This window comes from Petaurus breviceps, unplaced genomic scaffold, assembly GCF_028583685.1.
Source record: "Petaurus breviceps papuanus isolate PSGF00001 unplaced genomic scaffold, PetGlider_PUasm1.0 76, whole genome shotgun sequence".
NCBI classification, from domain to species: Eukaryota; Metazoa; Chordata; class Mammalia; order Diprotodontia; family Petauridae; genus Petaurus; species Petaurus breviceps.
The window spans coordinates 42,566,987-42,589,745 of record NW_027186473.1 but is presented as its reverse complement, the minus strand read 5'-3'; the positions used below and the strand labels follow the sequence as shown (position 1 = coordinate 42,589,745).

The 22,759-nt window shown below is 38.8% G+C and overlaps 1 protein-coding gene across 3 annotated transcripts in view; it reads left to right on the top strand.

The window, feature by feature from the left end:
• Positions 1 to 22,759, top strand: part of MAML3 (mastermind like transcriptional coactivator 3) — a 570,316-nt gene that overhangs the window by 304,445 nt on the left and 243,112 nt on the right. Inside the window, exon 1 of one of the 3 annotated variants that reach the window (XM_069105407.1) lies at positions 16,213 to 18,407. The exons of the other annotated variants lie outside the window; for them this stretch is intronic. The gene's annotated coding sequence lies outside the window, so the exon portion shown is untranslated. Of the gene's footprint in view, positions 1 to 16,212; positions 18,408 to 22,759 lie in introns of those variants that run through there. 3 annotated transcript variants of the gene reach the window in all.

Below are 22,759 nucleotides of genomic sequence, written 5' to 3'. Positions count from 1 at the left end.
CTCCATTTGGGTATTAAGTGCTGTGTTTAAACTTGATGTAACTCTGGGGTAGATTCAATTGTGATCCTAGGGGTGGGGAACTTTTGACCTTATTGTGCTCTGTGATTGACAAATGAAAGTACTTTACCTATGTTTGGAAAATAATCTCCATTTGAGAAGAGGGGTTTTGTGGTGGACCAAATGAAGGTATAGCCTAGGGGTGGAGTAGTATTTAGAACTGGGACTTTGTAATTGATTGAATGATTGGAAAGTCCTGGGGTGGGGTAGTCCTTGGAGATTATTTAATCACACTTAGTAAATGCTGTATTTTGAATGATGTCATGTTTTGATCTTCTCTGTTCTGGGTTTGTTACTGAATAAAATAGAGAGCACCTATGCTGGTATTTTGAACCTGGGAAGTTGCCTTTGCTTGGTATTACATTACAAGGGGGCAGCTAGGTGGCGCAATGAGTAAAGTGCTGGCCCTGGAGTCAGGAGGTCCCGAGTTCGGTTCCGGCCTCAGACACTTAACACACACACACACACACACACACACACACACACACACACAACACTAGCTGTGTAATCTTTGGCAAGTTACTTAACCCCAATTGCCCTCCAAAAAGCAAAAAAAAAAAAAAAAGATATCACTTTATCATTACTGCTGTAATTGATAGATTATAGATGTTCAGTTCTTTTTGAAGTTTTGGGTCTCTCCCTTCTATTTCTAGTTTTTCCACTTTGTACTTTTGTTAATTTTGTAGTAGCTTATTACTCTTTGTGGACTTTCTTTTGCTCTCCCTAAAGCCTCTTGGGAGCAGCTACATGGTTCAGTGGATAGAACACAAGGCCTGGAGTCAGGAAGACTCATGTTCCTGAATTCAAATCTGGTCTCAGGCACTTACTAGTTGTGTTACCCTGGGTTAAAGTTGCTTTACCTTGTTTGCCTCAGTTTCCTCATCTGTAAAATGAACTGGAGAAGGAAATGGCAAACCACTCTAGGATCTTTGCCAAGAAAACCCCAAATGGGGTCAAGAAGAGTGAGACACCACTGAAAAACAACTGAACACAAAGCCTCTTGGACTTTCAGATAGTGCATTCCATTCTAATGTCCAGATACCTATCCATCTTTACCTCCAATTTGTCCCTGCTTGTTTCTCCCATAGAACAAAATGTGTTGCATGGTTGTGACCATGTTTTGCCTTGGACCCATTACCTTTGTTCCTATTTTCTCAGAATGCTACTCTTCAATCACAGCCCAATTCCATTCTTTTCCATTCCTTTCTTAGAAAGGGATCTTAATCTTTAACAGAAGTTCTGATCTCTCAAGAAAGCACAAGATTCACTTATGGAGTAATTTGGATACAACAAAGTTATTGTGCAACAAAACAGTTTAGATGTTATCCTCGGTGTTTATTCTAAATGGGATTTGCCACATGTTGAGAAAGCCTTAAGATTCCCAACTGCTCAAGTGGGATGGGAGGGAACTTTCTGGGCTAATCAGATCCATTTTCCTGTCCCTGTCCCTCCACTTCTAGGAGATGCATTGCCCAAAACATCAAAGATGACTGTTTTGTTTTTAAAGAGTATTAGAAAACAAGATTCCCTCACTGTCACTAATCCATTCTAGTATCTCTTTATGGTGTTAACCCATTCCAGCAACAGTTTTATGGTGTGTAAATCCTTTTATGGCATTATGCTTTATGGGAGCATAGGGGCAAAGATTTAGAACTGAAAAGCATCTTAGAAGCCAATGAGTCCAACTCCCTTATTCTAGAGATAAGGACACTGAGGCTGAAAGCTGTTAAGCAGTGTGCCTAGGGTCACATAACCAGTGTGAACATGGCAGAATTCAAACTTATTTTCCTGACTCCTGTTCTAGCACTCTATATACTGTGCTGCTAGAATAGACTTAGGAGGTCCAGGGTATGATCCCAGATTTAGAGCAGAAAGGGTTCTCAGAGGTCATCCAATCCAACCCCCATCTCACATTCTTCATTTCCAAAGAATTTTTCCTAATGTTTTTCCATTGGAAGAGATTCAGTATTCTAGACTGAAGGACCTAGCTTCTTTAAGAGTTTTAGCCCACTGTAGATTTAAGGACAGCATTAACATTTGGCTGCAAAGTGCTATTTTTCTTCAGCAGGAAAACAAAACAGAAACTTGTTTATCTCCCTCACTTTGGCTTTTAAATTAAATTAAGTAGAGTTAGCGTTCATCAGTCAGCCAACAATGTCTCCTCAATGCCAGCTGTGTGTGGTGCACTGTACTAGGCACTGTGGGGAATTGTCTATTAAAGAAGAAATATATTCCTTGCCTTCTAAGAGTTTACAGCTAAAAAAGAAAGAACTTACAGCTAAAGGGAAAGTCAGATTGTATGCATACCACAGCCACATAGACTAATAATATGTAAGCAGACATACAACTTTTTGTTGGGATTGCCTTTTCGTAAAGGGTTTAGCTGTCTTCTCTGCAAATAGAACGTAACACTTGACCTTGTATCCTAATGAATTTCATTTTTGTTTCAGGTTCATTCCATCTTTTTTGAGTATTCCCAGGCCTGTGCTGTCCAATGATATCCCCTTGATATTTTTCCCCCAGGGTACTAAGCTTTTAGAATTTGTTGTTCAGTTGGCCTAAGATAACACACAGCAGCATTGCATCTAGACCAAGTTCTGTAATAAGACATCTCAAAATATAAGAATTAACCTTTGAAAGGAAAATCTATTAAAGATTCATCAAAGCTTATATTACTTAGAGATGAACTCACCTCTACTTTGATACCCCAATGGATGTGATCATAGACACGTGTATTCCTTCTAGCAATGCCCCTTGTAACCTTCATACCTTTCTTCTTGCCCTTTTATACTCCATGGGAAGAAGATGGCATCCATCCAACATGTTGGGGACCATCCTCTGATTCTCTTGATAATATGTGAATACCACTGAAATGTCCACAGGCTATTAATGGGTTATCCCTTCCTTCTACCGCATGACCAGCCTTCCTACTCCAGTCGTACAGCATGGAGCAGTAGGAAGAAATCTAGATCTGGAGTCAGAGACTCGGGTTTGAAACTGAACTCTCATGTATTTCCTATGTTACAATTTTCTTACTCTCTCTCAGCCTCAGTTTTCTCATTTGTAAAAATAACATGGTTAGACTATATGGTCTCTAGGGTTCCTTCCAGCTCTAGATCTATGCTCCCATGACATCTCTCTGACAAAGGTATTTATACTAGAAGAACTGGAATTTTAAAATACCTTAAAGGACTAAATTACATCCATTGATAGATTAAAATTGATTTCGAAGTAAAATTATAATATCTTCTTGTAGTTATTCATATTTAAAGTACATTATCTTTTTTATTTTTTGTGTTTTTTTGCTTTTTGGAGGGCAACTGGGGTTAAGTGACTTGCCCAAGGTCACATGGCTAGTTTTTGTGTTAAGTGTCAGGCCAGAGTTGAACTCAGGTCCTCCTGACTCCAGGGCCAGTGCTCTATTCACTGCGCCACCTAGCCGCCCCTAAAGTACATTATCACATATTTCCTTGTCAACTGATGTGCCTGGAACTTTTATTATTGGAACATATATATATTTGAAATAGCCTATAAATGTAGATTCACAGATTCTTAGTATTGGAAGGGACCTTTGAAATCATACCTCCTAGCCTCTTCTTCAACATTAAAGTCACCTTTACAACATAACTGACATTTGGTCACTAATCTTTGCTTAAATATCGGCTGTGATGGTTCTTTGCCCCATAAGGCATTTTTTAACAGATCCAATTATTAAAAAAATGCTTCCTTACACTGATCCAAACCTGCCTTGCAACTGCTGTCCATTGGACCTAGTTTCCTTATTGTGGTCTTAGGAAGTTAGAGTCTAATCCTCTTTCGGATAACAGTCCTTCAGATGTGCTAAGGACATTTACCCTGCAAGTGTTGCCTTGCCTAGGTCAAAACAATAGTCCATCCTTCCTCATATGATATAGCCCTTCACTGATTCTGTTTGTTCTTTTCTAGTTGCACTGGAATTTGTTAATTTCCTTCTTAAAAGATGCCACAAACAACTGAAAGCAGTGCTCCAGATTGCAGTACAGTGAGATGAATTACCTCTTGTTGATCTGAAGACTGTATGTTCTTTAGTGCAGGTTGACAACAGTGTTAACTTTTTCAGCAAACCACATCACACTCCTGGTTTAGATTGAGCTTGTAGTCAATAAAGCCCTTCTCTTAAGCCAGATCTTCACCATACGGTACTGATGCAGTTAATTATTTAACCAAAATTTACATTTTTCCATGCTATATTTTATCTTGTTCTTTTCAACCAGTCATTGTAGTCTGCTGGAATCCTTTTGAAATTATATTTGACCTCATCCTACATTTTCTTTCTGCGCTGTGGCATTTGAAAATTTTTATAAATGTGTTTTCTATGTAACAATAACAGTAATAATAAAAGCTAGCATTCATATGATACTATGAAGGTTACGAAACACTTTACAAACTTTACCTAATTTTATCTTCACTACCCTGGAACGTAGGTGCTATTATCATCCTCATTTTACTGATGGGAAAGCTGAGGCAGAGATGTGATTTGCCCAGGGTTACACATCTAATGTCTGAGGCTGGATTTGAACTCAGGTCTTCCTGACTCCAAATGTAGCTTACTATCTACTGCACCATCTGCCTGCTGTCTTCATCTCAGCACATCATTAAAAGTATGTAGCCCTCTAGGACTTAGGACAGTCTCCAAGACCAGATTTTTTTTTAATACTCTGAACACCATTGTTCAAACAGCTGCAAATGCATTTCTCCACACTGTTATCAAATCTGCATTTCTCTATCTTCATTCATTCATTTAATAAGTATGTTTTAAGTATCTACCGCGTGCCAAACACTCTAGTTTATATTAGGAATAGAAGACAAGAATAAAAGTCCCTAACCATAAAAGTACCATGAGATACTTTGTCAGCTGACCTGCTGAAATAAGCATATTGTATTTGTGACTTTTTTTAACCTAAAAGTGTGCTAACTCTCCAAAAGAAAAAAAAATGCTTGGTTTTCTATGGCTTGTGCTTGATAAACTTATTGCTTCCTTTTTCTAAGTGTCTATAAAATATCTATTTTGTGTTTGAATTTCTTCTGGTTAGTGTTAATTCCTCCATGTTAATTTTCCCCTTTTTAGATCTAGATCTAGAAATTCTTTTGGGGACAGGGATTTTTCTCTGTGATTCATTTACTTTAAACTGACCCTCTCCAGCTTGGGCTTTCTGATTTCTTTGATCCCACAGGGAAGTCTCAGTGCTTCCCAAGGATCATATAGTAGAAATGTCCAGAACCTCCCACTTTGAGGCTTCAAGCCCAGGATTCTAACTTTAGTCTACAGTGTCTCCAGCTGTCACAGAAGCTAACCTAAGTAAGAGATTGCCTTTAATAGAAACCCAAGTGTTTGACTAATGCAAAAAGAGAACACACAGGAAAAATATTGGTTAGGTAAAATTAGTTCATGTCAATATTTTCCTTTTTCTGGTTTCATGCTATATGAAAGCCCCCCCTTTCAAATGGCAGACTCTGATCTTGGTCTCAGGGTATTGCATCTTCAAAACGTGTTCAAACTTTTCCTTAAACTCAGTAGATGAAAAGTTTGCTTTAACTGTCTGGCCCTCTGCTACTATATTTAAATATAAGAACACTTGCATCAGCATCAGATGGTTATCAGTGAAGAAAAAGATGGTTAGCAATCAGACACTGATCAAGATTCTAACTAGCTTAGCCAGTAGTTCTGTGACTCTCACCATAAAGTCAGGTGATTTTGTGTCTTTAAGCACTTTCATAGAGGATTCTCTGCTGAGTATTCATTCATATTTGCCCACAGCAGAGGTTCTTTACCTCTTTGATGCCAAGGACCCCTTTGACAGTCTGGTGAAGCCTATGGGACCCTTCTCAGAATCATATTTTCAAATGTATAAAATAGAATATATAGGATCACAAAGAATAGAGATTATATTGAAATTCATTTTCAAAATATATTTTAAAGTAAGTTCACAGACCCCCAGGTTAAGAATTCCAGAAACTTAGAGTGTCTAATTGTAGAAAATGCTCTTTTGTCTTTGTGCTTTTATAGTTTTGAAGGTAATTTAATTTGAACTGGGCTAGCATGGATTTGTATGCAGTGTTCACTTCACCATAGATAGTAGATGATGGTGGTTGTTATATTTGTGGATTTTAGGAGCTTCGTTGACTTGTATTGACAGAACCCCCAAGGGACTATGGGACTGGTTGGAGCTTCCTGAAGAGGCCACAAGACCCATGGCCTTTTCAGAATCTCCACTTTCAGGGTGGGATACCTTTTATTCTAGAATATCTTTAAGGTGAGTGGTATAAGGATCCTTCCCAACTCTCCTCCTTGGCAACATTTTGAGCTGTCATAGATATGATATTCAATATGGAAACTCCCAAGGTACATGACTAATTTTTTGAGGCTTGTCTGAGTGAGAACTTAGCTCTTTCAGCAGCAGTGAGCTCTAGCACATGTCCAACCCCAACCTTCACAGAATCACCCTAAAATGTGAAGCAACTGACTATACAGAGGTATTCCATTGTCGATTTGCCTAGTCTTCAGTGGGACTTAAACGACAACTTAACCCTCCCAGTGTCTATTAAGATGACCTTGCATCCAGAGACTGTGGGTTAGTGCTACACCATTTCAATCTCATCTTATATTCCCATGATCCCAGCTATTGTCCATGGGGTGCCCAATTTCTCTAGTCCCCTGAATTGTTGTTACATATAAAAAGCTGAGGTGAAAACACATGAGATTATACTTTAAGAAGCAATAGGATCTCCAGATGTATGCAGAAACTGTCCAAAGAGTTCACAATCAGAAGTCAAAGCAAAAAGTGCTGGATAAGGTACATTCTGCTTTTGCACACACTATGAGAATTTCCTTAGAAAATTGAGCTTAATAGCAGAGATGGGGCCAGCTTCAATCTTTGGTGAATCACAGGGTATTAGACTAGACTTGGTCATCTCCCTTTACCAATTAGGAAACCGAGTTAATTAACAGAAGGAAATTAACTTGTGCACTTGTATAACACTGTCAACAACAGAAGAAATGTGAATGTAGGATCTTCGTTTACCTGGAGCCATCTAGCTCCCACCATTTTGCTTGGGCTTTCTGTGAATTACTTAGTCCATTGGGCTAGCTGACTTCCCAGTCTTGGTTAGGTTAACAAAAGAAAGGGTTGAGAATGTTGTGGAATGTACCTAATTGACAACGTGTTTTCCTAAGCAGACACAAACCTTCCTTTTACCCATTCCCAATAACAGTAGGCTGTTAAAATTGGTCCTGAAAAATGGAAGATACTTGTGTAACCTTGTAAGCAAAGGATTTAAATACTTCTCCTGTATTTGAAATATGTGAAAGTATATGAATGACTGAAGAGCCACAAAAGTATATGGAAATATGAACTTCCCAGGTGAATTCAGGTAGTTAAATGAGTTTAGACCCTACCTTTTCTGTGTGTACTCTCTTCTGTCTCCTTCATGACACTAAACTCCAGTGAGGTCATAGTCACAATATTTGATAGGTTGAAGGGAACTCAGATGCCATCTAGTCCAATTGGTACCTGAATAAGAATCTCTTTTACATCATAACCCCAAAGCTGTCGTTGAGCCTCAGTGAAGAACCCCAGTGAGGAAGTACATACTACCTCCCAGGGTAACCCATTCTAATTTGGGGTGATTCTCAGTTGTAAGGAAGTAGTTTTTCCTGTCATCAAGCCTAAATTTGACTCTTGTGATATCCACCATTATTCCTGGTTCTGCCCTGTGGGGCCACAGAGAACACGTCTAATCCCTCTTTCGTGTGACAGCCCTACAAATATTTTAAGACAGCAGGCACCCTCCCCTCCCCCCAGGCTAAACATCCTTCCTTCAACCAATCTACAAATGGTACAAATGGACTCAGAGCCTGCCCCCATTCTGACTGCTCTCCTCTGGACACTCTCCAATTTATTAATAACCTTCTTAAATTGTGGTACCTACTTCTGAACATAATGCTGTGGTTGTAGTCTGAACAGGGCAAAGTACAGAAGAGTCTATCACCTTCTTTTTCCTGGAAGCTATGCCACTCAATTCCTCTGAGACAGATTTAAGAGCTTCTCATTACCAGGCTTTCATCTCCTCCACTGCCCTGAAGTAACTCTCTGATGCCACCAGTGAATTAGGCTGGCCGTAACATCCAGTCATTCTTTCATTCTCATTTTCAAAGTCCATCTGACACTGGGGAGCATCTTTTTTTCCCTCTTTTTCATTCTCTTTCCATCATTGTCTCTCCTAGCATATTCTCTCCTCTTATCTATGATAGATCTTTTTCCTTGCCAATTTGCTAGCTCCACCTTTCTCTTAACTCATTATATGTACATGTTCCTTTATGACTCAATTCTAGAACTAAACTCCCTACTTACCACAATAATTTCTTCTGGAAACTGAATCGCTTTCTTTAAAGTTTTGTTTTTACATCACAATCATTTCCAACTATCCTGCCTATGGAAAAACTATCCTGCCCTGGGAAAAGGACAGGGAAGAAGAGGAGGAAAGAAAAAGAAAAGCAATTAAGAAAAGTCAGTTGATAGATCAACTACATCAAACATACATTTGCCCACAGTCTCCCATCTCTTCAGGTACATTTCTCCTTCTCTTTCCAGGGCCAAGACTGGTGATTATCATTACATGGTGTTACATTTCATTTTATCATTCTTTTCACACTCTTGTAGTCTTCATGTATGTTGTTTTTCTGGTTGTGCTCACTTCACACTGCATACTTCATACAGATTGTCTCAAGTTTCTCTGAATTCCTGGAAATCATCATTTTTACCACCCAATAGTATTGTATCACATGTGTGACTTGCTTTATCTGTTACCTAATGGATAAGTACCCACTTTACTTCTAGGTCTTTTCCATCTCAAAAAGTTATGCTATGAATAATTTGGGACCTTTTTGTCCTTGTCCTCCTTGATGTGTATATCTCATTGTGAGTTTTCTGGGCCTAAGGGTATAGGCATTTTAGGCACTTATTTTTGTATCATTTTTAAATTGTTTCCCAGGTCAATCCATATCCCCACTAAAGCTGTATTAGTGTATCTATTCACAATCCCTCCAACATTGACGGTTTACATCTTTTGTCATCTTTGGTATGGAATGAAACCTTGTAGTTGTATTTTGTGTTTTAATGTGTTTCTCTTATTCTTAGTGACTTGGGATAATCTTTCCTATGGCTAGTAATAGTTTGCAATTCTGTGTCCCTTTGAATACTCATCTATTAAGGAAGAGTTCATATCCTTATATGGTTGTATTAATTTCTTATATCTTGGCTATCAAGAGATAATTGCTTTCAAAGATTTTGTTCTCAGTCTACTATTTCCATCTAATCTTATCCGCTGATTTTGTTGAAGCAAAATATATTTTAGTTCATGTAATCAAAATGGTTCTACTTTATCTTATGTGATCTCTTTTGTCCTTGGTTTAATTAGGAACCTACCCCCTCTCCACAAACAGACACACACATATACCATGGTTGTGAGAAGTAATTCATTTCTTTTTCCTCAATTTAAAAAAATTATATAACATATATTGAGCCTATTAGTCCATCTAGAACCTTTTTGAGGCATGTAATACTGTATAAATGCTGCTCTGAATCAATTTTTGCCAATCTCCTTTCCAGTTTTCACAGCATTTACTTTTGAATAGAGTTCTTTCCCTAAGTAGCTTATATAAGTTCTTGGGCTTATAGAGAGTTCTAAAATTTCTGATTATTGCTTATCTAGTCTGTTCCTGTGATCTACTTTTCTATTTTTCAACCAGTACCAAATAGTTTTTGATAATTATTGTTACTAGTTTGAGTTCTAGAAGGGCTTTCTTAGCTCCTGCTTCTTTTAAAATTATCTCTCTTGAAATTCTAAACCTGGGGTGGCTAGGTGATGCAGTGAATTTGGAGTCAGAAGGACCTGAGTTCAAATCCAGCCCTAGATACTTAACACTTTTTAGCCATGTGATCTTGGGCAAGTCACTTAGCCTCAATTGCCCTGCCCTTCTCTCCCCCTCCAAATTCTAAACCTTTTGTTCCTCTAAATGAATATTGCTTGTTTGTTTTAGCTATGTAAGGTATCCCTCTTGTAGTGTGATGGCTATAACTCTAAATCAATAACTTAACTTAGATTTTGTTGTTGTTCATTCACTTCAGTTGCATCTGACTCTTTGAGACCCCATTTAGGTTTCTGAACTGAGGAAAACAGAGAAACTATTAGAATTTTCAGGTGTGATTGACAAAGATCCTTAACTATTTGAAAATGCTGAAAGAAAGAACTAAAATTATTTTGTCAAAGGAACATTTAAGTCATTACTTTAATGTAGACCTTGGTCTTAGACTGGATGGGACTTTGCAATTTAAGTTTACTGTGCCTAGCATGATAAATGGGTATAACTGTTATGTGTAGATGTATGTATATCTTTCTATATAGATTTATGTTTAGATAGATATACATAACCATATACATATGTATGTGAGTACCTTGAGTTGTTAAAAAGCTGGCTTGTACTGGCTCCAGAGAGCTGATTGTTAAATTTTCACCTCTGATTTATAAGGCAGAACCACAAATTCTACAAATTTTCAGTTTAAACTTTTATACCAGAGAAGCTGGCTTGATGTATTATTTTGTTGATTGTCTACCCTTAAGAAAATGAGGAAGAAAATGTTAGTAATAATAATAGTAAGAGTATGCCAGGCATATTTTTCCCTAGAGTGATGTTCGTTAAACATATACCGGTATACCCTGATTATTTTTCATCCTATATTACAACTACTACTACTTGTTGTTCAGTCATTTTTTCAGTTGTGTCTAACTCTATATGATCCCATTTAGCATTTTCTTGGAAAAGATAGTAGAGTGCTTTGTCATTTCCTTCTCCGGCTCATTTTACAGATGAGGGACTGAGGCAAACAGGGTAAAGAGACTTGCCCAGGGTCACACTGCTAGCAATTGTATGGGGCTAAATTTGAACTCAGGAATGTGAGTCTTCCTCACTCCAGGCCCAGCACTCTATCCACTGCACCACCTAGCTGCCACCATGACCTAGGTCATGAGAGTGCCTAAAATGTAGCTGAAAATACCGACACCAACACAAACTACTCTTGCTCCTTCATCATCATCATCATCAGAGCCTATGACTAACAAAAATAACTTTCATATAGTACTTTGCAAAACATTTTACAGATATTATTTTATTTGATCATCACAATAAACCTGTTACATAGCTACTTTTATTATTCCCATTTGATAGATAAGCTTTCATGACTAGCCAGGGGTCACCTAGTGTCTGAGATATATTTTGATATCAGGTCTTACTGACTTCAGAGCAAGTGTTCTACTTTGACTTCTGCAACCAAATGAACTTTAAGCAGTTCTATTCTGTTTATTTTATTTTGTTGGCATTAGAAGATACCAAATAAAATGGGCATTCCATCTATATGTACATATACGCATACATGTATGTATATATATGCACATATACATATATAGTGAAATAGAAAGGAGGTTTGTACATGAAACGACAGGTCTTTATCATGTAGAGCTCACCGTTCTAAGTATGTGATAAATTCAACATGTAGCTATCAAAGCTCTCCTTCTAGTAGTCTATGATTCCTTCTGGCCTCTGGGGAGGGGAGCACTGGCTCTAATCCACTCCCTCAGCCTTCATTTCTCCAACTTGAAGAGAAAGAAAAAGTAATGGGTGGGCTTTTTTTTTTTGTCTATATTTTCTTTCACAACCTGACTAATATGGAAATATGTTTTGCATGACTACACATGTATAACCTATATCAAATTGCATGCCCTCTCAATGAGAGAGGTGGGGAGGAAGGAATGGAGAGAATTTGGAACTCCAAGTTTTAAAACAGATTGTCAAACATTGTTATTACATGTAATTGGGGAAAAATAAAATACTGATTTTTTTTAAAAAGAAAGAGAAAGACAAAACTCTTGTAACAAATATGCAAAGTGAAGCAAAACAAATTTCCACATTGTCTACATAACAAAAATCTGTGTCTCACTTTGCATCTTAAGTCTTTCATCTTTCTGCCAGGAGGTGGGCAACGGGCTTTATTTAGGTCTCCTAGAATCATGGTTGGTCATTGCATCGATCAGAGTTTTTAAGTCTATCAAAGTTGTTTGTCTTTATAATGTTGTTATTGTCTATAAATTGTTCTCTTGGTTCTACTCATTTCACTCTGTCACTTTAGAATACCCAGGATGTTTTGAAATCATCTTTTACCATTTCTTATGACAGTAATATTCCATCATATTCATATTTCATAATTTGTTTAGCCATTCCCATTTGAAGCATGCCACCTTAGTTTTGAGTTCTTTCCCACTACAATAAAGAGTTACTATAAATATTTTTGTATATATAAGTCTTTTTATTCTTTCTTTTACTTCTTTTGATACATAAGTCTAGTAGTGGTATATCTGAGTTAAATTGTATACACAGTTTAGTTACATTTGGAGTATATTCCAAATTACTTTCCAGAATGACTGAACCACTTCACAGTTCCACCAACAGTAATATTAATGTGCTATTTTCCTCCACCAACATTTGTCATTTTTTGCCAATCTGATAGGTATAATGTAGAACCTCAAAGATGCTTTAATTTTTATTTCTCTAATTATTAGTTATTTAGTGCATTTTTTTCCACATGGTTGTTGATCACTTGGGTTTCTTCTTTCGAAAAACTGCCTCTTCTTGTCTTCTGACCATTTATCTATTGGGGAATGGCTTTTATCTTAAAATTTTGAATCAGTTTCTTATAAATATTGAGAGTGGGACCTGTATCAGAAAAACTAACCCCACAGATTCTTCCCAATTAAGTGTTTCCTTTCTATTTCTAACATTATTTTTGTTTTGGTAAAAACTTTTTAGTTTTATGTAATCAGAATTGTTCCTTCTATCTTTTGTTATCCTCTCTTTCCTTTGTTTTATTATGAGCTCTTCCCTTATCTACAGTTCCCTAAAGGTAATTTCTTCCTTGTTCCTCTAATTTATTTATTTATTATATGACCTTTTATCTCTAAGTCATATATCTATTTAGAGTTTCTCTTGATCTATGGAATGAGGTACTGGTCTAAACCTAATTGCTTCTAGACTGCTTTCCGATTTTTTTTTACCAACTTTTTTTTTGGGGGGGGGGGAGCAGGGGAGTCAAATAGTGAGTCCTTACTCTACTAGCTAGAGTCCTTGAGTTTTATACCTCTGTATGTTGTATACCTAGTCTGTCCTATGGAGCGACCTTTCTGTTTTTAAACAGTATCAAATAGTTTTGATGATTACTATTTCAAAATATAGCTTGATATCTGGTACTGCTAGACATAATTTCCCTTCCCACTTTTTTCATTATTTCTCTTGAGATTCTTCACTTTTTGTTCCTTCAAATGAATTTCATTTTTTTCTATCTGTATGAAGCAATCCTTTTTTTTTAACCAAATGCTTTTGGATGGGGTCTATGATGTTCTTGTATTAATGCAAATTCCTCTGTCTGTCAGACAGAGTTAATAGCAAAGTTCTGGTGTATTTGTCTAGCAATTTTGAAAGTAAGTTATTGAATAAAATACAGAACCTTTCTGGAATCATAATCCCTAGCATTTTAGAGCTGGTAGACCTTAAAAATAATCTAGTCCACTGTCCTCATTTTCTAGATGGGAAAACTGAGGCTAAGACAAGTGAAGTCACTTTCAAGGACACATAGCCAGTATATATTTACAGATCTGACCCCACCATAACCCCAGCTGTCATTTTGCAGTCACATTAATGACACATTATAGGGAATGGGTGTGCCTTAAGTCCATTCAGGAAGCTCAAGCCCCCCCCTGGTGTGACTCCCTCCAGAATCTCACTTAGATAACTCCATGTCCCTTCTAGTCTCTCTCTCTCTCTCTCTTTTTTTTTTTTTGGAACTCATTGTTCCCTATGATGGTGTTTCCTCTCGAGTTGTAATATATTTAAACTTATTAATTAGTGAAGATTAGCAGAGTACACTTGCATTTGTTATTCACCATCTTTTTTTTCTTTTAATTTATTAAGTTCTCCTGCAGCTTTGAGAAGTCCTTTCAGTTCCAGCTTCATTTTTTCTCCCATAGTTAAGAACAAGAAGAAAGGTGTTCTTGTATGAAACCCTAGTTCTAGAGGGAAGTTCTAGAATCCTAGAACCAGTACTGGGAGCATGACGTCACATTCTTTTTAGAGTCTTGTCATTTCCTTTTGTGTATATGTACTCATGGTATTCCTATTGCCAATATCATTTATTAAATCCAGCCACATGAGCAGCCCCCAAGTGAAATCTATTACATTGCCACACTTGAAGTCTGCATGCCTTGTTGGTTTTGATTTGTGGTGTTGAAGTAAACCAAAGATAACCAGTTACTTGTTACAATTTTATAGAAAGCAACCACAAATATTTATATGTTCTCATAGTTTGAAAGACAGTGTATCTGAAAGAATCTTTTCTATTAAAAGAAAAAAATAGTGCACCTAAACTAGGACCAAGGTAAAATGATTCTGCCCCCAGAGAAGTTTTAGACATGTGTAACCATGTAAAAATACTTAGTTACAGAAATAACTACCGTGTTTCCCCGATAATAAGACACTGTCTTATTTTTTTTTTTTGAAAGAAAAACACCAGAGGGCTTATTTTCAGGGGAGGGCTTATGTTGTCCTGCCTCAGCTCTCCTCCGCAGCACTGCTCTCAATGGCGCCAGCAAGCAAATCACTGGGGAAGAACAGGATGATGCGCTCACTGCTGCAGCTCTGATTGGATGCAGCTCAGAGCGCGGCGTGCATTTCACCAGAGGGGGCGGGGAGGACGGTGCATACAGAGGGTACCGTAATGTAGCGTGTAGCGCAGGGGATCACCTTCACTACAGTAGCAATCTCAATAGGGCTTATTTTCGGGGGAGGGCTTATTTTAGAGGAATCTTACACAGTAAGGGGAGGGCTTATTTTCGGGATAGGTCTTATTATCGGGGAAACACGGGCAAGCTTACCTATACTGGAGATGTGCTTCAGTAATCAATGGATCAGAAAGATAAAAATCACTGACACACATGAGTGTTAATAGTGCAGTCTGGGCAGGAAGCAGAAGGTTGTGCCTTTTAGAGATGATGTGATTTATTATAAGCATCATGGAATTCTGGGCCAGACCTATATTTTATGTCCGCTTTCCCCACTAGTACTATGAATCTAATCACTCTGTGCCTTAGTTTCCCTTTTGTAGTTGATGTTTGTGTCCCATGTGTCACAAGGTTATAACAGATGGGCTGCATATCATCCTTATTTCATGTTTATTCAACATTAGTGGACAGAATCTGGGTATCATGAAGAATTTCTAAAAAGTATGATTATGGTTGTCACATGTTTAAAGTATAATGTTCTCATAGCTGTGAAGTCCAGTGGTCTCCTCCAAGTTCTAAGCTGTTGTGTTTGTCCTTTGTTTTCAAAGAGGACCATGGCATCAGGGAAATGATGACATGACTTCCAGTTGACTTGGATTTGAATAAGGGAGGGCTGTGCAAGGTCTCCAGCCTCACTTTCTCCTCCAGAGCCATCTGGATCCAGTGACCAGATATTCATCAGGACGCCTGAAGATGACCCAGGATGCAATGAGAGACCCTGGCCCTTTTAGGCTAAGACCCTTTCACGTACTTAGAGTGAGGTAATGCCCATTCAGTACATAGGCCTCTTTAAGAAGTGAGTCAAGGGATGGTCCCTTTAATCCTTCCTTCCTTCCTTCCTTCCTTCTTTCCTTCCTTCCTTCCTTCCTTCCTTCCTTCCTTCCTTCCTTCTTTCTTTCTTCCTTCCTCCCCTTCCTTCCTTCTTTCCTTCCTTCCTTCTCCCTACCTTCCTCCCTCCCTCCCTCTCTCCTTTCTCTTTCTTTCTCTCTTTCTTTCTTTTTTTCTCTCTCTCTCCTTTCTTTCTCTCTTTCTTTCTCTCCCTTTCTCTCTCTCTTTCTTTTTTCTCTCTTTCTCTTTCTCTCTTTCTTTCTCTCTTTCTCTCTCTTTTTCTTTCTTTCTCTTTCTTTCTCTCTTTCTCTCTCTTTCTCCTTTCTTTCTTTTTCTTTCTTCCTTCCCTCCTTCCTTCCTTCCTTCCTTCCTTCCTTCCTTCCTTCCTTCCTTCCTTTCTCTCTCTCTCTCTCTCTCTCTCTCTCTCTCTCTCTCTCTCTCTCTCTCTTTCTTTCTTTCTTTCTTTCTTTCTTTCTTTCTTTCTTTCTTTCTTTCTTTCTTTCTTTCTTTCTTTCTTTCTTTCTTTCCCTTCCCCTAATCAAGGAAGGCAGAAGGAGTGGCAGTTTAGAGCTAAAAGGAATTTGAAAAGTTGTCTAACTGTCGTTTTACATCTGAGGTAACTGAGGCCCCATATCCCACAAGTAGCTAGTAGAAAAGCCAGGATTTGAAGCAGGGTTTTCTGACTCCAACTACAATACTTTTTCTATGATATTATGCTGCCTGATGAAGGGGTAGAAAGCAAAGTAACTTTTTCCCCCTTGGTTTTGCACTGTATTTCTGTATTTGTGTTTGAATACAGCCATTGCTGATAACCTGGGCCTTTACTTCAAAGAGAATAACGAAGTCCTACTGTGAAGAAAGTGGGAAACTGTCGGGTTTTATCATCTTGCCCTTTAACTCAACTCTTCCATGCAACCTATGCTAGCCAATAAATAAACAGTATGATTTCTCACAGTTATCCAAAGATGAATTACCCTATTTTGAACCTTTCCTTAAAAAGAGAGGGCAAGTATTGGGATTTTAAAGTAATAAGAATAATAATAATAGCTGACATTTATATGCTTCCCAGTAGGGTTCTTGCAAGGAAATTGAGTTGAGATGTCAACAAAAAATGAAAGACAAGAACACCTTATTTGTTCAGTGTCCTTAGGGAATGAAATATTCACACAAGTGAATTTTCTAGTTAACTGAAGCTCATCCCCTTTGAGTTGCCAAGATCTTTTTTAGCCAATAAGTGAAACAGCATGGTATAGTGGAGAGAGACCCAGCTGAACTAGGCAATCAGCCAAGCAGAGTGATATAGGTCATTCCCTAGTATCTTTACTAGGTGTGCTGGTAAATGTTCAACAACCTGGCTCTGGGGAAGAAGAGAGAGGGAAGGAAGTGTGCACACCCTCTTTTAATTTTATATTATTAACAGTAGGGACAATCAACAGATCAATAAATCAAGCCCTCATAAGAATTGATTAGGCTAAAAATTTAACAACTGGATCCTTCTTACATGCTGGTTCCAGCACACCCCTGGTTATAACTGTCTGTATCATTAAGAAATTTAAAGTCAGCATGACAAATAAGTGTTCTTCCATTTGCCCAGAGCATTTGTTCCACCAGCATTTACTGAGGGTCTACCACTCTGAAGGCATTTTGCTAGGATTTGCATCCATTTATGGCAGGTGAGCAGAAAGTGAGTGCCAATTTCGTGTCTTTCTAGGGTCTGTGTGCTTGTATCCTGTTAGATTTGTGGGAGGGGGGTTGTTCAATTGTTCTTATTGCCTCAGGGGGATGCATTATAATTAGATGAGGGTTGGGGGTTTTTTGAGTTAGAGAAAATATGTTGGTGTTTTTGTTTTCACGAGTTGGGGGTTGAAGTTAGAATTTCTGATTCGGGAATTGTATACTAGTAGGAAAAAGGAGGAAAGAGGGCTAGCTGTAGAATCAAGAAGAATTGAGTTTAAGTCTTGTCTCTCTAGTGCCATGTGACCACAGGCAAGTAAGTGAGCCTCTCAGTTCTCTAGGTAACTCTCTAAGGTTATAAATTATAAATACATTTTATAAATAGAATGAATTGCTAGTCTGTATTAGTGAAGGAAAATTCCATACCTGGAGTTCCCTACTCTGATGAAATCACAAGCAAGACCAAAAAAGCATTTTTAAAAAGGCAGGAAACTGAGCAGCCTCCCCCTTTTCTGAAGATTTTCAAGCTGAGAGTTCCGGTAACTGCTTTCATTGTCATTCTTCCCATGTGATACCTGGATTGAAAAGGCTACTGCCATGTTAACAACATAAAAAGACAGTAGTATCCTTTCCACTCTGTACCTAGACTGCAAGTACTGGTAGCCCCCACTTCTACGAAGGATCATTGGATTGTCAAATGTCAGGGTGGGGGTGGGGGAACCAGTTCCAGGCAATAAAGTGAAGGCAGTTTGCTTTTGACTGCTAGTTTGGAAACAGAGAATTTCAGCTTGGTCTTTTCTCTTCCCTTTTTCAAAGGCTAAACAGGGGCTAAACAGACAGCAGCCTCCCTTGGTCACTCCCCATCCCAGACATAATTGCAGTTGCTGCCCACTGGAGTCAGAGGGAGTTGGTGGGGCTGGGCCTGCGTAAGTAGCTCTGACTGTTGCTATAACAACAGAACCTGGGTCTAATTTCTTTGGAGGAGGAAAAAAAAAATGAATTGCTGCTGGTGGGATGAAGCCAAGACGCTTCTCCTGGCAGATGAAAGCTTCTCCCGCCGCCGCCGCCACCAGCCTCCAGTGCTCCCGTTGTTTATGGATGGCGTGCATTGTGCTGGGTACATGTGTGGCACTGAAAACATTCAGGGAGGTGGAATCAGATGCATGATTGCCTGCATGAGAGAACAGGCTTGGCTGGGGGCTGGGGCGGGGGGGGCGCTCTTTCCTGCCTCTGATGGAACCTAGAAGGAAAACTCTGAACTCCCTGTCTTTTTCCTATTTGGTGAACAAAGTTATCCCTAAAGACATGAAAAATGGCAGCAGCCCTGCCCCCCTTCCCTCTACCTAATGCTTTTCTGCTTTGGGTTAAGAGTGCTCTATGAAACTGAGCCCTGGGAGTCAGGCATTGTCTAGAAAGCAGAATAATGTCCTGCTAGCTTACAGAGGGTTTATTTTATTTTACTTTATTTTTCTGTGTTGAGAATTTCTTTTCTTCCCAGAGGTAGGAGGATCTCAGCTGCGGGTGAGTCCTTGCTTTATGCAAACTGCAGATCACATGTAGGAGCCAGGGAGGGCTCCTCTGAGGGAAATGGGAAGCTCTTTTTTTTCCTAGATGAGAAGATCTTATTTCAATATTTTTGTTTTCCAAAAGGGAGAGAGAGCATGCTGGGATTTGATTCAAAAGCAATGTCAGGGCCTGGTGCTCCAAGGCTGTTTGCATCCTCAGGGTTGGGGCAAGCCTGAAGTATTATTAACTGAAATAGTCTCCTGCAAGGGGTTGAAAATGGAAATGAGGGTTTCTCATTGAAAGGATGGAATATTTGGAGTAAACACTGAAATCTAAATATTCTTAATTTGAACCCAAGGGAGAAAAATGGACTCAGCCTCCCTGAAGTATTTCTCCTTCCTGCCTCCTTCTTCCCTTAAAATAAAACAGAAACCTGATGTTTAGTACCAATATACATAATATTTTGGTGGGTATTGTAGGGGAAGCCTCCAACTGGGACTGATACACATAGAATCAGTTTATTTCGTATATCTATTTATTTTGCCTTTCTTCCTCTTCATTGCTATAGCTTTCTTTAACACTCTCCCCCAAGAAAAACAGTTTGAATCCTAATTCAAACTCAAGCCTGCCTTCCCCAAATCCAGAACTTTTCACCGTATAGCACTTCTCTTCCAACTTCTGATTATATCCATAATGCAAAATTTCATTATGAAAGATTGAAATAGGACACACACTGTGTCTGTGTGAATCCTGCAAATCACATGTATGTATAAAAAGTAGGATGATCCTTTTTTTAAAATCCTCTCCACTTCCAAATAATTTTCTCTGTCCTACCTACCACCCATGAAAGCAAGTAGATTAGAATCCTTATTTGTAGCAATAAAGATCAGGACAATTACAAAACAAATCAACATATTAACCCCATCTGACAGTGCATGCCTCTTTCCATGCCTATGGTTCACACAATTCCCTGAAGCCACAATTGTTCCTTGCATTGATCAGAGTTCTAATGTCTTTGTGCAGGCCTTTATAAGCCACAGTAAACCCACAAATCAGCTTCTGCTGTAGACATCAGATGATGTTGACTTTAGAAATTGTCATTGCCCCCAGATTTAAAGGTAATTTTTTGATGATGATGATGATGATGTATAAAAGGGCTAGAAAAATTCTTTGTGAAGGTAGTAGGATTTTGTATCCACAGGAAGATTCAGACAGACATTTTCTACAAGATATTCCTAGGAAAGAAGCTACCACAGTAAGCGATGCATCTGCCACCTCCTGAAGTTTCTAGGGCTGCAGCTCTCATCGCTCCTCAACAAATGCTCATTTTCTAGAACAACATCTTTCTTTGTAGAGAATCACAGTGATTTTCTGTGAATCAGGCATATCTGACTCAAACACATGAGCAAGTTCTCCTTATATTGTCACGTCACTGGTGACTCAAATGTCCTCGGTACATTTCTAAACCAGACTAACTATATCTGATGAACGTAGGGACTCTCAGTGATGCTGTACATTTCAGTGACTGGCAGTTTGGGGAAATGCCACTTCAGAGGTAGAAGCTGTCCCTATACCCTGGCAGCCATGGAGATTTAGAGCATACTGCTTATCCTAACTTGTAATAGCTTCCACGAGAGGCAGTGTAGTATAATCAAAAGAGTCAGAGAACATGTATTTATATGGTTACTTACTACCTGTGTACCTCTTCAGGCCTCAGTTTCTTCCTCTGTAAAAGGAAGGGTCTCTGTGATCCCTTCCAACTCTAAAACAATGATCCCATGACCCACTGCAGGTGTGCTTATCTACAGAGAAAGAGAAAAATGAAGTGACTAAATGACCACCCCCTCACCGCATCACACAGACATCTCCCAGGGGAGCCTGGTAGTGCATCAGTGCATGTACGGTTAATTTTAAATGCTTGTGAAGCATTAGAAACAGTGACAGTCACCCATGTATATATTGGAGAGTGAATTTTTAACTTGAATCTTATATCAGAAAGAACAAAACCTTAATGAACCTCATCTTTCCCAAATAACTAAATAGGGGGAAAAAATTCATATTCTTCTGTCTGGCATTTAAGTCTTTCACAGTCAGGCTCCAGTGTTACCTTTCAAGATGAATCCATATTACTCCCTTTAGGCACTCCCAAGTTCCTGCCAAATGGGCCTATTTACTTTTCCCCTGAACTTTACATTTAGTTTCCAGATCCTATGCCTTTGCCTGTGCTGTTACCCAGTCTGCAACGACCTCCACCTCTTAGAATTCTTTGCTTCCTTCAGGTCCCAGCTCAGATGCCACCTTCTATGGGAAGCTTTCTGTGATCCCTTGTTATTAGTACTTTCCCCTTCCTCTAGTGATCTAGTCTATCACATGTTGTGTCCCCTAAAAGAATGTAAGCTTCTTGAGGAGAGTAAGAGTGTGAATCTTGTGCTTTTTCCCTTGAGCCAAGGGTAGATCCCTGTGTAAAAATGTTTTAACAAAATTAGGAAATTCTTCATTATATAGCATGGTTCTCTGGGAGGGAGAAATAGGAGAAATTTAGGCTATGTAACAACAAAAGAAATCAATAAAATATATATGTTTTCTTTAAAATTAGGGAAGAAATGGTTTCTTATTATCTGTGGGAGAGTCATACTCTGTGATCTGGGGATTGGACTTTCTCAGAAGGCCCTGAGTCCACCAGCCCTGGTCCAGGTCTTCCTGGTGAAAACCTTGGAATCACCTTTGTGATTCAGCAATTCAACAAACATTTAAGTGCTGTTATTTGTAAAGCATAGCGCTAGCTGCTGGTGATAAAAAGACGAACGAAAAATAGCTCCTTTCCCTCAAGGAACTCATATTCTTCTGGGGATTACAAGTACAGAGTCTGAAGTATTAATAACCAGCCTGGAAAAGGAGGTTGCATTGGTCATAATAATTATTTTCCCTTATCTATTTATGTGATTCTTTAATCAGATCATGACACAGGTAGTAAATTTGTACCTGTCGATGTTTGGGGGGGCAGCTGGTGGCTCAGTGAATAGACCTGGGTCTGGAGTCAGGAAGATTCATCTTCCTGAGTTCAAATCTGGCCCAAAACACTTAATAGCTGTGTGACCCTGGGCAAGTCACTTAACCCTGTTTACCTCAGTTTCCTCATCTGTTAAATGGGTTGGAGAAAGAAATGGCCAACCACTCTAGGATCTTTGCCAAGAAAACCCCAAATGGGGCAAATGGGGTCACAGAGTCAGACATGACTGAAATGATCTAACAACAACAGAGGGCAGTCCATGAACTGCTTACTTTTAATGTTGTTATCAATTACAGATGGGGATAGAAACTGTGATTTCATTATTCTGAATGAGGGAACCCCCATCCACCAGTGCAGGTCAGTTCCTTCTCTGCAAATTCTAGGCTTAGAGAGTCCCCTAGAGCAGTGAGAGGCCAAGTGATATGTTCAGTGTCACACAACCAGGATGTATTGGAGGCAAAGCTTGATCCAGATTTTCCTTTGAGGCCAGCCTTGTATCCCATATGCTACCCTGCCTCTCATTGATTAGACATGGGAACAAGAATACTACTATAGACTGAAGATAAGGATGTGATTTGGATACAAGAGAAAAAGAAGTAACTGGATTCAGGAATGATAGCCTTGTTGTTGAGACATTTTTTTCAGTCACATCTGGCCTTTTGCGACTCCATTTGGGGTTTTCTTGGCAAAGATTTCCTTCTCTAGTTCATTTTGCAGCTGAGGAAACTGAGGCAAAAAAGGTTAAGTGACTTGCCCAAGGTC